Here is a 14614-nt window from a genome sequence, read left to right as displayed (position 1 = left end):
TTGGTTGTAGGTAGTATAATGGAGTATTAGGAGAGACGAGAGATTGACGGTAGTACTACTAAAGTCCTAGGACTATTCAGGAAAACAAACTTACTGTTAAACCCCCACCCACCAGACTCAAAAGCAGTAAAAAACAGGTATGGTCAGATAAAGTTTCAAAAAGTATATTTTTATAGCCCTAACAAAATAATCTCCTGCAAGACCCTCCCTAACCCCAACAATTGTCCTTCAAAAGTCCCCAAAAAACCCAACTCCCAATTCCCACCCCCCAAAAGTCTCTAAAAAAGGGGCAAGGGACACTATGGCAGGGTGCTGTTGACTTTAGCAGCCAGGGCATCATGCTCCTTGCGGAGGGTGGCACCTTCGAAGCGGAGGCCCTCCACCAAGTTCTTATAGTTCAGGACCTCCTGCTCCAGGTAGGACAGTCTGAGGGATAAGCAGCGCCGGTGTGCCTTGCAAATCCTGTGGGGGGCAGCTGCTGTCTTTGCTGCTCGGCGGTGGCGTTTGGCTTTGGTAGCACGGCTCCGTACCACTGGAGCACTGCGCTGGGTGGCAGCCCGCACGGAGGAGGATGCAGCTGTCCCAGTGGACGTTGTTGTTGTACCAGACTGCGTCTCCTCCTCCTCCAGGGCCACCAGCCGCCGATATTCAGCGACAGTTGCATCCAGCCTCCGTTGCCGGGCCATTCGAGCCAGCTCCTTCCTCCTTGATGGTCTCTTGGATTTGGAAGGAGCAACTACATGAAGAAAGAAAGACATAGTCTGTAACCAATGCTCCTTAAGATTAACACAAAATGATTGAGCAGAAAGTTGTCACAGTACAAGTAGCAAATTGAAAGCACAGTACATAACTATTGAGGACAGTATCTATGTAACCTCCGACTTCTTCATCCTTGCTCTAACATTAGTGGGAGTTTAAGGAACAAATTCTACGAGCACTATGGACTTCCATTACAGTCGACTATGACAGTACACCAGTCTTATTCTTCTTCTTCTCTCTTGTTTAGGAAAATTGGTACGTTATCTTATGCAAGCCGGCATAATGCCAGCGTAGTGAACTTGCAGCCGAGAAAAACAGACGCACACCATGGTGAGTGAGACAGACTTACGTTACTGTACCGGTCCAGTACATGCAGGTGGTGAAGCTCTTACTTTTCTATTACGGGTGGCACTGAGAATACTCTGTTAAAAGGGCTACTGCTTAATTAATTTAGCTTTCACCCTACAGTGCAAATGAGTATTAGAAAAGGAAAATGAAGAAGCTAAATAATCTGATTATCTATCACTTCACATGGGATGTATTTGATGACATATGGGATGACTTTAGGTGCTTTGCTTATTATTGAGTGAACAGTGATACACCCACACATGAATGACGTACTACTACTAAACTAAAGTTATGAAGAGAGGTAGAGAGTGTCCACCGTAATAACCGGATATATGCTGTGCTTGCAGTTGCAATACAAACTACTGCTGCTATTCATGGTAGTATTTGGACAAAATTACAACTTCTTTTCCTTGCCTTTCCTACACTGGAACGGACGTGCGGGTGCGGTGTTACATGCTCTTCAAAGTAACACTTAGTTCATCCAGTGACCGTCTACTCTCTCTAGATACACATATGCTATCTAAGAGTCAGAATGATCCAGGCATCCATCCATTCAAAGTATATGCACACATACAGTTTCTGTTTCACCGACCCAGGCTGTTCTCCTTCCACCCATCCTTGCTTCATCATTCACCCAGCCATGCACCATACCATATTCTTTACTTCCCAGCCACCTCGGGGACCAAGCAAACACATATCATTCTTCGTTGCCAGTCATCATTACATTTCTCGTCCTTCCACACTTACTTACACCCTTCTTTCGCTTTTCGTTCATCCCATCCATCAAGTTCATCTCAGATCTGATTGGGATTCTTCTCGCCAAAAACTTCACAGCTAAGTCGAAGTACATTTAGAGGAGGCTACTACCTGGTTTATTTATAATACATCCGTGCAGAAGGCACACTCTGCAGTCTTCAATCTCAATAAGTAAGGAATATATAGCTTACCTCGGCCCGCCACCACCGTGTGAACCCTCACAGGATCGTCCGGCACTTCCACCGCCTCCTCCCCAGAGTTGTCCTCGTCCAATGCCACCTTAACCTCCGCGCTGGCCCCGCCTCCAGATGTTGCACCTACAAAGTACATTTAATAATGTTAGAATACACCACTCACTACTATATAATATTTGGTCTAGGAGAAAGAAAGAAATGTGAAAAAAACAGAATACAATTTAATAATTTGTGACTGTCTACTCTAAAGTAAAAATGTCCCTTTTTCCAGGGAAGGCTGTTGTCTTGCTGCACTTTTTGGCACAACTGATGAATGCTTGCTTTTTATTTTTAACACTCACCACTTTTTCTCCTAACAGACAGAAGCTTGACTTCTAAGAACACGAGCAGGATCAAGTTCAAACCAGGTGAGAGCTCCGCTCGACCACAAGAAATGTGTTCAATTAATCGTCAGCACTAAGCACTTTTCCATTTTCAGTTAAAAGTTTACTTTTATGACAAACTTGATTTTAATAAATGTGTTTACTTTTAATAGAGCTTTTAAACTTAAATAGACTCTGTGGTTTTTGGTCCTCCAGACTAGAGTGGATGAGCTGAAGGTTTTGCAATTTTTGCAAGCATGAGTCCGTGCCTCTGACATCATTGGGGAATAATCATAATCATCTGTGACTTTGGGAGCTAAATGACTCTGCCACACTATCTAGTCAGTAAGGAGATTGGGGGTTCAACTACAAAGTCTGTTATCACTGAGGTATGTGGAAAGTCTAACAGCACCTATTATAATTGATAAGCTAAGCAATGCATTATTTAGTGTCCATAGTTCTGTTTGTGCAGATTTGTCCCTGCAACAGTAGTAGAATGGATTGTCCTCCTATCCAAACCAAAAGTAAGTAGTATCTTATTCTTTCTTGGTGGTCATTCACCTTTTTTATTGTTGGCAATTGTCAAAGCATAAACATTTAGAAGACTTGAAAAGACATTATGGACAATCCCAGAGGACTGCACTCTGTGCATAGAGCTATTGCTGACTAGAATGGGAGTCCAATGGAATTGCCAAATGTGCAATCTTAGTTAGTTACACAGACAGACTAATAAGAATAATCTAGTAATACCACACGGAGTCATAGTCGAGGCAGGATAAGAATTTAGATCCAGTCTACAAGAATATCAAAGACGATTTAGAAAAAATCGAATGAGGAACGCTGGGAAAAAATAAGTACTCTATATTAAAATTAAAACTTACTGGGCCCAGCAAAGGAGCCCTCGCCTGCCCGATCCTGGCCTGCATCCTCAACAGCACCCTCCTCCTCCTCCTCCTCCTGTGTCCTCCTCTTGCCCCTGGGGGAAGCTGATGTACAACATGAAAGAAAAACAGAAAACATGGATGATATTTGTCAACCAAATCAAACATTTCAAAAGAACTAACAAAATATTTTGGCGAAATAGCAAATAGACAACTATTCAACGGGATATATTATTGACCCATCTCATGTGGTCTACTACGTTATTAGTATTGCTTGATTTGCGGACCGTCGAATTGGAAACTTCTTATGTAACTCACTACACAAAGTACTAAAAAGGTTTGCCTAGGATTGGCAGGCAGCAGTCCGCAGCACGCGAAGTGACAGCCAAAGTCCATTGTGATTGCAGATCAGCGACAACACTAAAGTTTCCTACTACATTAACCAGTCATTAAAATACTCAAACTATCAATCCACCACCACTATTTCTTCTTATCGCCATGTGTACAAAGGAAGGACTGGACTTGAGTCTGTAGGGGCTGATTTAGAAGCCCCTTGCGGCTCTTTTGCTCCATTGTTGCGTGACTTTTGTGACGCAGCGGCAGCACAAAAGTGGCGCAATGGTGCGGCGTATATTAACAACGTGACGCATATGGGAGATGCATCACGTTGTAAAGCCCTGCGCCATCAGGGGGCGTTCCGGCACAAGGGAGGGCGTTCCTGCGCAGGAACGCATCCTAAATGTGGCTGAGGGAAATCTACAAGATTTCAATCACTCACTTTAACGACAATGATGCGTGACTCAAACCCTGCGCCTGCTTGAAGCTGACGTACGGCTTGACGCAGCATTGGGGAGATAGGGCACCCCAGAGCATTGATGGAGCTGCGCCATCGTTGCGAAGCAACTCCAGCAATGCGCCGCCCTTACGGCACAGATGCGTAACGCTTTGGTGACGTTTTGGGCCCATGGTGCGCCGCATTGTAAATACGGCGCACCATGGGTGATAGTGGCGTGGCGCACAATTACTGGCGCATCCCTGCTACTTTGCAGGGATGCGCCGGTAATTAAACATCTGAACCTAAGTGTGTAGCATTACGCAGTTCTTTAAACTACACTCATACATAATTTCACAGGCCAATGAAATGAACACAAAATCGAAAACAAATAAGCATAGTAGGAACACTACTGAGAAGGAGAGCAGTGCACCTGAAATGCACGGAAGATTTTGAAATATAATATACCTACATTGTAATGAGCAGCATTATTGCTCTTGGTAAAAAAAAAAATTGCAATATAATAACACAGTAGGAGAAAACAGAGTAGTAAAGAAATAGCTACTACTACTACTCACCAAGCCCGGGGATCTCGAGTCCAAGCAGGTCGAGCAGATCTCGTTCACGGGTCAGGACATCCTTCCAGCGGTGGGTGGCCTGGCTGTAGGTGCGCCGGACCCGAGAGTGGTGGTACATGGCCCGGCACACCTTATCCCACCGCTTCCGGCGATCCCGCATCCTGTACCCGCCTCCGATCTTGCCGCCTGCCATTATGGTCCTGGGGAGGTGGCGCATAGAACACTAGTGCGCCCACCTCCTCCGGGCTGAAAATCTCCCGGGGTGCGACTGTCTCCCCCCTCAAACGCCCGCATGGGAGCCGGGCACGGGGTGCGGGACCCTTCCCCTTCTCGGGATGCTTCCCGGCTCCCTTCACCATGGTCTGGGCGGAAAGGAATAAAGAAAATAGAATAGGGAAGAGAAGAAAAGAAAAGAGTTTAAAAAAGTAGTTTAAAATTAACAAAAAGTAGCAGTAAACACAAAAATATAGGGCTAGAAAAATAGAGGGATAGGTAATAAGTAAAATAGATTAAAAAAACTTCAAACAAGCAAAGGATGGCACAGATTTAGAGAGGATACAAGAAGTATGCCCAGAACCATAGCAATGAATGAGAAACAAGTTGGCTGCGCCCGTTCACGACCGCGCGAGATGTTCCTCGCGAACACTCGCGAAATTGTACTGGCGAGCCGCACACTTTGCGAGATTACACTTTGCGCCCGGAAACGAAAATACGTCATGCAAACAAGATGGCCGCGCCCTTGAACGACCGCGAGGGTAACTTCGCGCCTTGCGCTACAAGTGGCTCGCGAAAACGCACAAAACCTTGCGAACTAACACGCCGCAAAAAAGGAAATCGCATATTCGCACAAATTTGCGGTTTCGGAAATCCAATCTCGCGCGTGTTCGCGCCCCGCGAATCCCGCGAAATTGCAGAAAAACGAGTTTTGCAGAACTGAAAGCACTCGGCAGGTGCAAGAGTTCAAACTCATCATTAGTAACAATTCACTGTAGTGCTTCCTGACTGGGGCCCCTCCAGAGTTCAGTTGCTAGTTGCAACAATTGTATGACCCTACTCTGACCCTCACAGCAGGCTCATAGAATAGCTAGAAGTAGACCACAAAGGTCCTGGAAAAAAAAATTGCACTGCAACAGAAAGCAAATTACTGATAAGGAAGCAGGTGCCAGACCTGGAATTTTAAAACAGTGACACATTAATAAACTAACCCCAAATTAATTCATGTCAGTTGAAGCAGGGCAGGTGTGCTTGCTTTTCCCCCCATAATCTACAGTGATGATGAACCAGACTGTAACAGACGGTGGCATGGGTGAAAGAGAGGGTGGCAGTCGTGAAACAGAGGGTGCTGGGAGGCTGTGATGATGAACCAGACGTAGAAACAACATAGTCGCGACCGTTGCGAGCCGACAAGTAAGTTCGCAATTGCGAACTAGTACCAAACCCTCGCGAACTGGCAGAAACCCTTGCGAACACAAAAAAATCTGCAAATTCGTGAGAATTCGCGGATTTTGCGGATTGCGAGTTCGCAAATTCGCAAAAATCGCGAACGCCAGATTCGCAAAATTCGCTCATGCTTATTCAGAGCACAGGTGAGAGTACAACACAGCAGAGCAACCGGGCCAGTGTACAGGGTACAGGTGAAAGTACAACACAGCATAGTAACAGGGCCAGTGTCCAGGGCACCAGGGAGAGTCCAACACAGCAGAGCAACAGGATCAGTGTCCATGGAAGAGGGGAGGCTCCAACTAAGCATGGGCGTAAAATCCGTTCCGCTCGCGGAATTTGCGGATTTTCGGCAAATTCGCAATCCGTGAACTCTCGTGAATTTACCGAAAATCCGCAAATTCGCACGCAGCGGATTTTTTTGCTTGGTGATACAATATTGTGGCGCGCGGCGTTCACTTACCGTCATTCAGCGTTTGCAGAGTTGTTCTTCTCCATATTTTGCGTGTGCTGCACCATTTTGGATCTTGCTGCGGGATACCGCAGGAGTTTGGCGACCGCGATTATGCCATTTTAGGGGGGGTGGGGGGGAGGAAGGAAGTGCCCCACAGTCTCCAACTTCCTGTTCCTGTCCAGCAGGCTCCTCCCAGTGCTTTCTTCATGTGCTGGTCACTTTCATTTGGATCTTGACCTGCAAGGATTACTTTTTGTGGATGCTGCTGGATATTTGGATTTGAGGCCTTTTTTGACTTTCTTTGGATCACTTTTGGATTAGAAATTTCACAAGTAAGTTTGTTTGGGGCATTACAGTTGCTGCAACTACAATTTTGGAATTTTCGATTTTTGGGCTGCTGTTGGGGCCTTTTGCCCAGGGGTAGTGAGTCGTGCATGGACCGAGTCTTTCTGTGGGGTCTCTTTAATGTAAACATCATGGAGGGCATGGATGGCATGGGATTGTGCTGATTTTTGTGTGTTTTTCGATTTTTTTGGCTGCTGTTGGGGCCTTTTGCCCAGGGATATTGAGTGGTGCATGGACTGAGTCTTTCTGTGGGGTTTCTTTAATGTAAACATCACGGAGGGCATGGATGGCATGGGATTGTGCTGATTTTTGTGTGTTTTTCGATTTTCTTGGCTGCTGTTGGGGACTGGCCATGTGGGTGGGGTCCATTTTGAGTGCTGGTACAGGCAGGCCCTGGCCATGTGCTGGGGGCAAGGGGCCATTTTGAAGGCAGGCAGTGTTCTCAGGCCTGCACCCATTTTGCCTAGCTTTCATCCTTTATGCCCAGGGGTAGTGAGTGGTGCATGGGCCTAGTCTTTCTGTGGGGTGTCTTGAATTTAAACATCATGGAGGGCATGGATGGCATGGATGGCATGGGATTGTGCTGATTTTTGTGTGTTTTTTCGATTTTTTTTGGCTGCTGTTGGGGCCTTTTGCCCAGGGGTAGTGAGTGGTGCATGGACTGAGTCTTTCTGTGGGGTCTCTTTAATATAAACATCATGGAGGGCATGGATGGCATGGGATTGTGCTGATTTTTCTGTGTTTTTCGATTTTTTGGGGTGTTGATGGGCACTGGCCATGTGGGTGGGGGCCATTTTGAGTGCTGGTACAGGCAGGGCCTGGCCATGTGCTGGGGGGCAAGGGGCCATTTTGAAGGCATGCAGTGTTCTCTGGCCTGCACCCATTTTGCCTAGCTTCCATCCCTTATGCCCAGGGGTACTCAGTGGTGCATGGGCCTAGACTTTCTGTGGGGTGTCTTGAATTTAAACATCATTGAGGGCATGGATGGCATGGGATTGTGGTGATTTTTATGTGTTTTTGGACTTTTTTGGGGTGTTGTTGGGACTGGCCATGTGGGTGGGGGCCATTGTGAGTGCTGGTACAGGCAGGCCCTGGCCATGTGCTGGGGGGCAAGGGGTCATTTTGAAGGCAGGCAGTGTTCTCAGGCCTGCACCCATTTTGCCTAGCTTTCATCCTTTATGCCCAGGGGTAGTGAGTGGTGCATGGGCCTAGTCTTTCTTTGGGGTGTCTTGAATTTAAACATCATTGAGGGCATGGATGGCATGGGATTGTGCTGATTTTTGTGTGTTTTTCGATTTTTTTGGCTGCTGTTGGGGCCTTTTGCCCAGGGGTAGTGAGTGGTGCATGGGCCTAGTCTTTCTGTGGGGTGTCTTGAATTTAAACATCATGGAGGGTATGGATGGCATGGGATTGTGCTTATTTTTGTGTGTTTTTCGATTTTTTTGGCTGCTGTTGGGGCCTTTTGCCCAGGGGTAGTGAGTGGTGCATGGGCCTAGTCTTTCTGTGGGGCCTCTTTAATGTAAACATCATTGAGGGCATGGATGGCATGGGATTGTGCTGATTTTTGTGTGTTTTTCAATTTTTGGGGTGTTGATGGGGACTGGCCATGTGGGTGGGGACCATTTTGAGTGCTGGTACATGCAGGGACTGGCCATGTGCTGGGGGGCATGGGGCCATTTTGAAGGCATGCAGTGTTCTCAGGCCTGCACCCATTTTGCCTAGCTTTCATCCCTTATGCCCAGGGGTACTCAGTGGTGCATGGGCCTAGACTTTCTGTGGGGTGTCTTGAATTTAAACATCATCGAGGGCATGGATGGCATGGGATTGTGGTGATTTGTATGTGTTTTTCGACATTTTGGGGGTGTTGTTGGGACTGGCCATGTGGGTGGGGACCATTTTGAGTGCTGCTACAGGCAGGCCCTGGCCATGTGCTGGGGGGCAAGGGTCCATTTTGAAGGCAGGCAGTGTTCTCAGGCCTGCACCCATTTTGCCTAGCTTTCATCCTTTATGCCCAGGGGTAGTGAGTGGTGCATGGGCCTAGTCTTTCTGTGGGGTGTCTTGAATTTAAACATCATTCAGGGCATGGGATTGTGCTGATTTTTGTGTGTTTTTTTACTTTTTGGGGTGTATAACTGATGTTCCTCTGTCTTCCATTGCTTTTAGGTGCACAAGAGGACCACCAGTGCCAGGAAGAAGTCCTGCAGCGGTGTATGCAGCATAACGTCACGCGACGTCAGGTGTGGCCACAGACAAGACAACTCTGCAACTCGTGCAACTGTGCCCTGCTGTTCTGACATCTAAAGAAGATGACCCTAAAAAAAGTTCACCGTAGCTCCTCTAGCAAGAAAGTTGCCAGTAAGGAGCAGAAGAAGCAAGTGGTGCTACTTACCAAGGAGACTGGTGTGCCGCTTGCCGCATTTTTGGGGAAAAAAAAAGTACGCCTGCAGCAGCAGCGGGATCTGCTGGGCACCAAGCTGGGAGCAGCACCCCCGCTCTATTGGGCTCAGTGCCACCACCACCACGCCAACTTAAGTCCAAGCCCTTGAGTGCTGCAGAGGCAATTAGTCTAGTTGTTCAATCACCATCGACCAGTGATGTTGGCTCATCACAAGAAAGTAGCAGCAATGTCCCTCAATCAACACAGGTTGTTGTAACTCATCTGACGAGTGTTCAACAACCACAGCCGCAACAACAACCACATGTGCAAGTACAAGCCCAAGTACATGTGGAAGGAGAGGCAGCGCAAGGAGATGCGCATGCAGAGGTGCATGGAGGGGCACACATGCTCAAAATAGTTGTTCCTCCCGAAGTAGGGACACATCAGGAAATCGACATTCAAGCCGAGGTATCATTTGAGGAAGCTACTCCTCCTGATCATTCATTGTCTTCTACATCCCTAGCAAGGAAAAGATCAAGGATGGTATCTACATCTTCTTCAAGCCGCCTTCCTTCTGATGATATGGATCCAACTTGGGAACCACCACTGCCGTCTGAGAGTGAGGCACACCATGACCTGACAAAGGTAGCTAAGCGTAAAAGGAAGGTCCCCGAAAGTCTCATAGTTATGGGGTGTGATGATGACGCTGAAGAAGTGCCGTATACTACTCCTGCTGATGAAGACTCTCACGACGTCGACGCAGTCATCATACACGCCACTCCAGCCTCAGCGGGCATGCAGCAAACAGAAATTTTTACCCTAGCCCGAAAAGCTGCTGAGCGTGATGTTGTCGACGAGGAGGCAATGGGACCACCATCATTGGAGTTAACTAGTACACCACCACCTACCGCTTCCATATTTTTTTCTCACCAGAAGGGACCTCCATCCACCTCGACCTACATTTCCTCAATTAGTGGTGCTGCTGCAAGTGTACAACGTAGTAAAGTTCGGCAACACAAATCCTCCACTTCATCTGGCATTAGCAGCATGACCAGTATCGCCTCCTCTACCCCCCACAGACATTTGAAGTCTGCAGTTTGGGACTTCTTTAGTGTTTGCACAACAAGGGAAAACATAGCCATTTGTAGCATTTGTAAGCTTGCATTTAGTCGTGGTAAGCTTGGTACCAACTATGATACCGGAGGTCAGAGAGGTCATCTTGAGAGACAGCTCACTGTCCAATGGCATGCGCACCTAAAGGAGATCAAGGAAGCCTGAATTGCAAGTCAACAAACTCTATCCGTTGATGTTTCATCTGATGATGACGAGGAGGAAGAAGCGTCAAACATTTCACTTACACCCAGTACCCCTGCCAGCAGCACACCCCCTGTGAGCCACACTAAGAGTGTGGGAGAGAGTGAGACACCAATGCAAAAAAGTTCATAATCACCGAGCGTAAAAGGGTCGAAGAAGTCATCATCATCATCATCATCCCGTAAAATCATGGTCCAGCCCACAGTTAGAAGAATGTTGTTTTCAGATGCGCCATTTGAACGCAACCACCCAATGACGCGTCTTTATAACACTACGCTGGCTAAAATGCTAGCTCTGGACCTTCTCCCTTTTTCTTTTGTGGAAGGGGTTGGTTTTCTTGAATTAGTGGCAACGCTCTGCCCTAAATGGAAGGTCCTAGCCGGTTCTATTTTGCCAGAGTTGGGGTTCCAGCACTACATGAAGATGTGCTGGAGGTGATTAGGGCAGCTTTATAGAAGAGTGCTGTTCACACTATACATCTGACAACAGACATGTGGACCAGTGGCGCAGGCACTGATTACATGTGCATCACTGCACACTGGGTCTCTTTTTCATGAGTTACAGCAAACCTAAGGGCAGGTGGTGACCCGGACAACGTTTTTAAAGCTGCTCGGAAACATGCAACACTAGCCTTGTTTGGCATGGAGACAAGTCATACAGGAGAAAACATTTTGCAGGAGTTTAACACAAAGGTCTTGCAATGGCTGTCCCCAAGAAAACGCAAGATTGGTTATGTTTCCACGGATAATGGCGCCAATGTAGTTAAGGCCATGGATATGGGTAACTATTTCAGAGTGCCGTGTTTGGCGCACTGTATAAACCTGGTTGTTAAAAAATTCTTGAGTGAAGAAAGTCCAGTGTTCGAGTTACTGACCACCTGCCGAAGAATGTGCACACATTTCAGCCATTCTTTTAAGGCCCGGAAGCATCTGAGGGGCCTGCTACATGAACGTCGACTGCCAGTGAAAGCACTCATCCAGGAGGTGGCAACACGTTGGAACTCAACTTTCTACATGCTTGAGCGTCTGTATGAGCAGTGTACGGTAGTCAATCAGTATTTCTTTACACAGGGTACAGCTATGAAGGACCTGAGGATACATGCAGAGCAATGGAAGCTAGTTAAAAGCCTGACAGACATGCTTCGTCCTTTTGAGTCAGCAGGGAGGACTGTAATTTGGGAAAAGCTATCCCATTGTTGCGCATGCTAAAGCACCAACTGAAGGCGGTGTCTTCTTCTACGTTTCAAAAAGATGAAGAAAAGCAAGAAGCTTTTGATCTGGCGGAGAAATTATTACAGCGCCTACTTTGTGATGAACGTCTTCAAAAGATCCACACAGAACAGCAGTACATTTGTGCTACTATTCTGGATCCACGCTACAAAAAGGCACTGGCAGGCAGAGCATTCTTTCCTTTTGGTGACGCAGAAGTTTCAAAGTAGAAAAGTTGGCTAGCTATGTCAGCCATGAGGTTTGAAAGAGAACGGCAGGAAATTGAAGGAAAAGGCAGTACATCAGCATCAGCAGGCCATCCGGAGTCAAAAGAATCCACTTCTGCAGAAGTGAGCGATTTTCCCTCTCAGCCGTTAAAGACACCAGCAAACGGATCATCTGCACCAGACACAACAGTAACATTGTGTGAAGAAGAGGGTTGGCTAACTCAGCTTGGGTTTGCTTCTGAAAAGGTCCCAGCAAAAAGTAAGCAAAGTGGAGGAACCGTTGAGAACCTTGAGTCGATGGTGCAGGACTATCTGAAGGACTCAACAGAGGTCTATGTTCATGATGACCCATGGGCGTATTGGCATGGGAAAAAAGAATTGTGGCCAGAGATCTCCAACCTGGCTATAAACTACTTGTCTTGCCCACTTGCAAGTGTGTCTTCTGAACGTATTTTCAGTGCTGCTGGTGGCATTGTAACTTGCAAAAGTGTGGAAAGGTTAACAATGATCAAGATGAATCAGCACCTCATACCACCAGATTACAAAGTACGAGAATACACGCCGGAAGAAGACGAGGAGGACACCAACTTAGATGAGGGAATTTCTTCTCTGTTAGGCGACCTACTCCCGCCTGAATTCGCATAGTATGAGGACGAACCCTTCTTCCCTGACACCGAGCCCTGAAAATGAGCCAATGAATCAATAACTTTCTTTTTCGTCCTTATTCACTTTTATTCCTGTGTGTCTGTCTTTCTTTGTTTTGCAAAGTCAATATAAATAAAAACTTTAATCACCTAATCACAAAAACAAGCCCATCAGGAGAACTATCTTCACTTATCTGCTTATTGATTTGAAGGTGCAGCAGTCTGCATTCCTCAGGTTCACAAGTTCACAAGAACATGCTCCTCTATCCTCCTCCTCCAGACTCCTATTTCCCTCAAAGCAGATGGCTGGATTACGCCCAATGAAGAAAGACTCTGCCCTTGTGGGGGTGTTCTACTTCTTTGAGGGTGAGTTGACGGCTCTGGGGCCATTGCTGGGAAGGTCTAATACCGGATAAAAGTGGTTTGGAGAAAATCAGACTTGAAAAAGTTTTTGCCTTTTTGCTCACTATCATGTTTTTGGGGGCCTTTTTGGGTGGGTTCCTGGTGTTTGGGGGTGGGTTTTGGGGTCTGGGAGCACTGCTGGCACAGTCTAATGTTGATTGCATTTGTTTTCTAGGACATCCATGGTGGAAAAGTGGAGTTATGACCTACCTGCACAGCGCGTTTGGACAGAAGGCCAAAAAATATTGTAAGTATGAGATTTTCCATTTTTGCTTTTTGGCTGTTTGGGGGTGTTGTGCTTTTTTGCGGGTGGGTTGGCGGGTCTTGGGGCATTGCTAGGAAGGTCTAATTCCGGATAAAAGTGGTTTGGCGAAAATCAGACTTGAAAAAGTTTTTGCCTTTTTGCTCACTATCATGTTTTCGGGGGACTTTTTGGGGGGCTTCCTGGTGTTTGTGGGTGGGTTTTGGGGTCTGGGAGCACTGGTGGGTATGGATATTTTTGATTGCAAGTGCTTTGAAGAAAATCCATGGTGGCAAAGGGGAGTTAGGGCCTAGTTGCAGAGCGTGCGCGGAGTGATTCTGGAAATTTGCCTGAAAATTTCTAAGTGCCCATTTTTGAAGTTTTGCTTTTTGGCTGTTTGGGGGTCTTCTACTAGTTTCCGCCTGGGTTGACGGCTCTGGGGCCATTGCTGGGAAGGTCTAATACCGGATAAAAGTGGTTTGGACAAAATCGGAGGCAAAATTTTGTTTGCGTTTTTGCTGACTTGCTTGTCTTTGAGGTGCTGTTTGGGGGGGGGTTGGGTGTTTGTGGATGGGTTTTGGGGTCTGGGAGTACTGCTGGCACAGTCTAATTTTGATTGCATTTGTTTTTCAGGAAATCCATGGTGGAAAAGGGGAGTTAGGGCCTAGCTGCACAACGCCTTTGGACAGAATTGAAAGAAGGCCGAAAAATATTGTATGAGATTTTCCATTTTTGCTTTTTGCCTGTTTGGGGGTGTTGTGCTTTTTTTGCGGGTCGGTTGGCGGGTCTTGGGGCATTGCTGGGAAGGTCTAATACTGGATAAAAGTGGTTTGGAGAAAATCCATGCTGAAAAGCCTTTTGGCACTTTTTTTAACTTAGGGTTCGTTTGGGTTAGCACTAGCAACAGTATTCCATGTGTTTGGGGGTGTTCTAGATTTTTGCAACTGGGTTCTGGGGTCTTAGAGCACTTGTGGGAATGTGTAATTTTGGTTGCAAGTGATTTGAAGAAAATCTATGGTGGGAAAGGGGGGATTTGGCCTAGTTAAAGAAAGCGTTTGCCACTATTGATAACTATTCTTAACTTAGGGCTCGTTAGGGTTAGCAGTATTGTATTGCATGTGTTTGGGCGGGGGGCTGTTTGTAGGGTGGTTTGCGAGTCTTGGAGCGATGGTGTTTATGGATACTTTTGCTTGCTTGCAAGTGGTTTGAATAAAATCCACGGTGGGTAAGGGGGGATTTGGGCCTACTTTACTTTCAAAGTACGTTTTGTCACCATTTTTCAACTAGGCCTCGTTTTTCGAGATCTGATTGG

This window comes from Lissotriton vulgaris, chromosome 4_1 (assembly GCF_964263255.1).
Source record: "Lissotriton vulgaris chromosome 4_1, aLisVul1.2, whole genome shotgun sequence".
NCBI lineage: Eukaryota > Metazoa > Chordata > Amphibia > Caudata > Salamandridae > Lissotriton > Lissotriton vulgaris.
Note: the sequence above shows the minus strand (reverse complement) of the source record.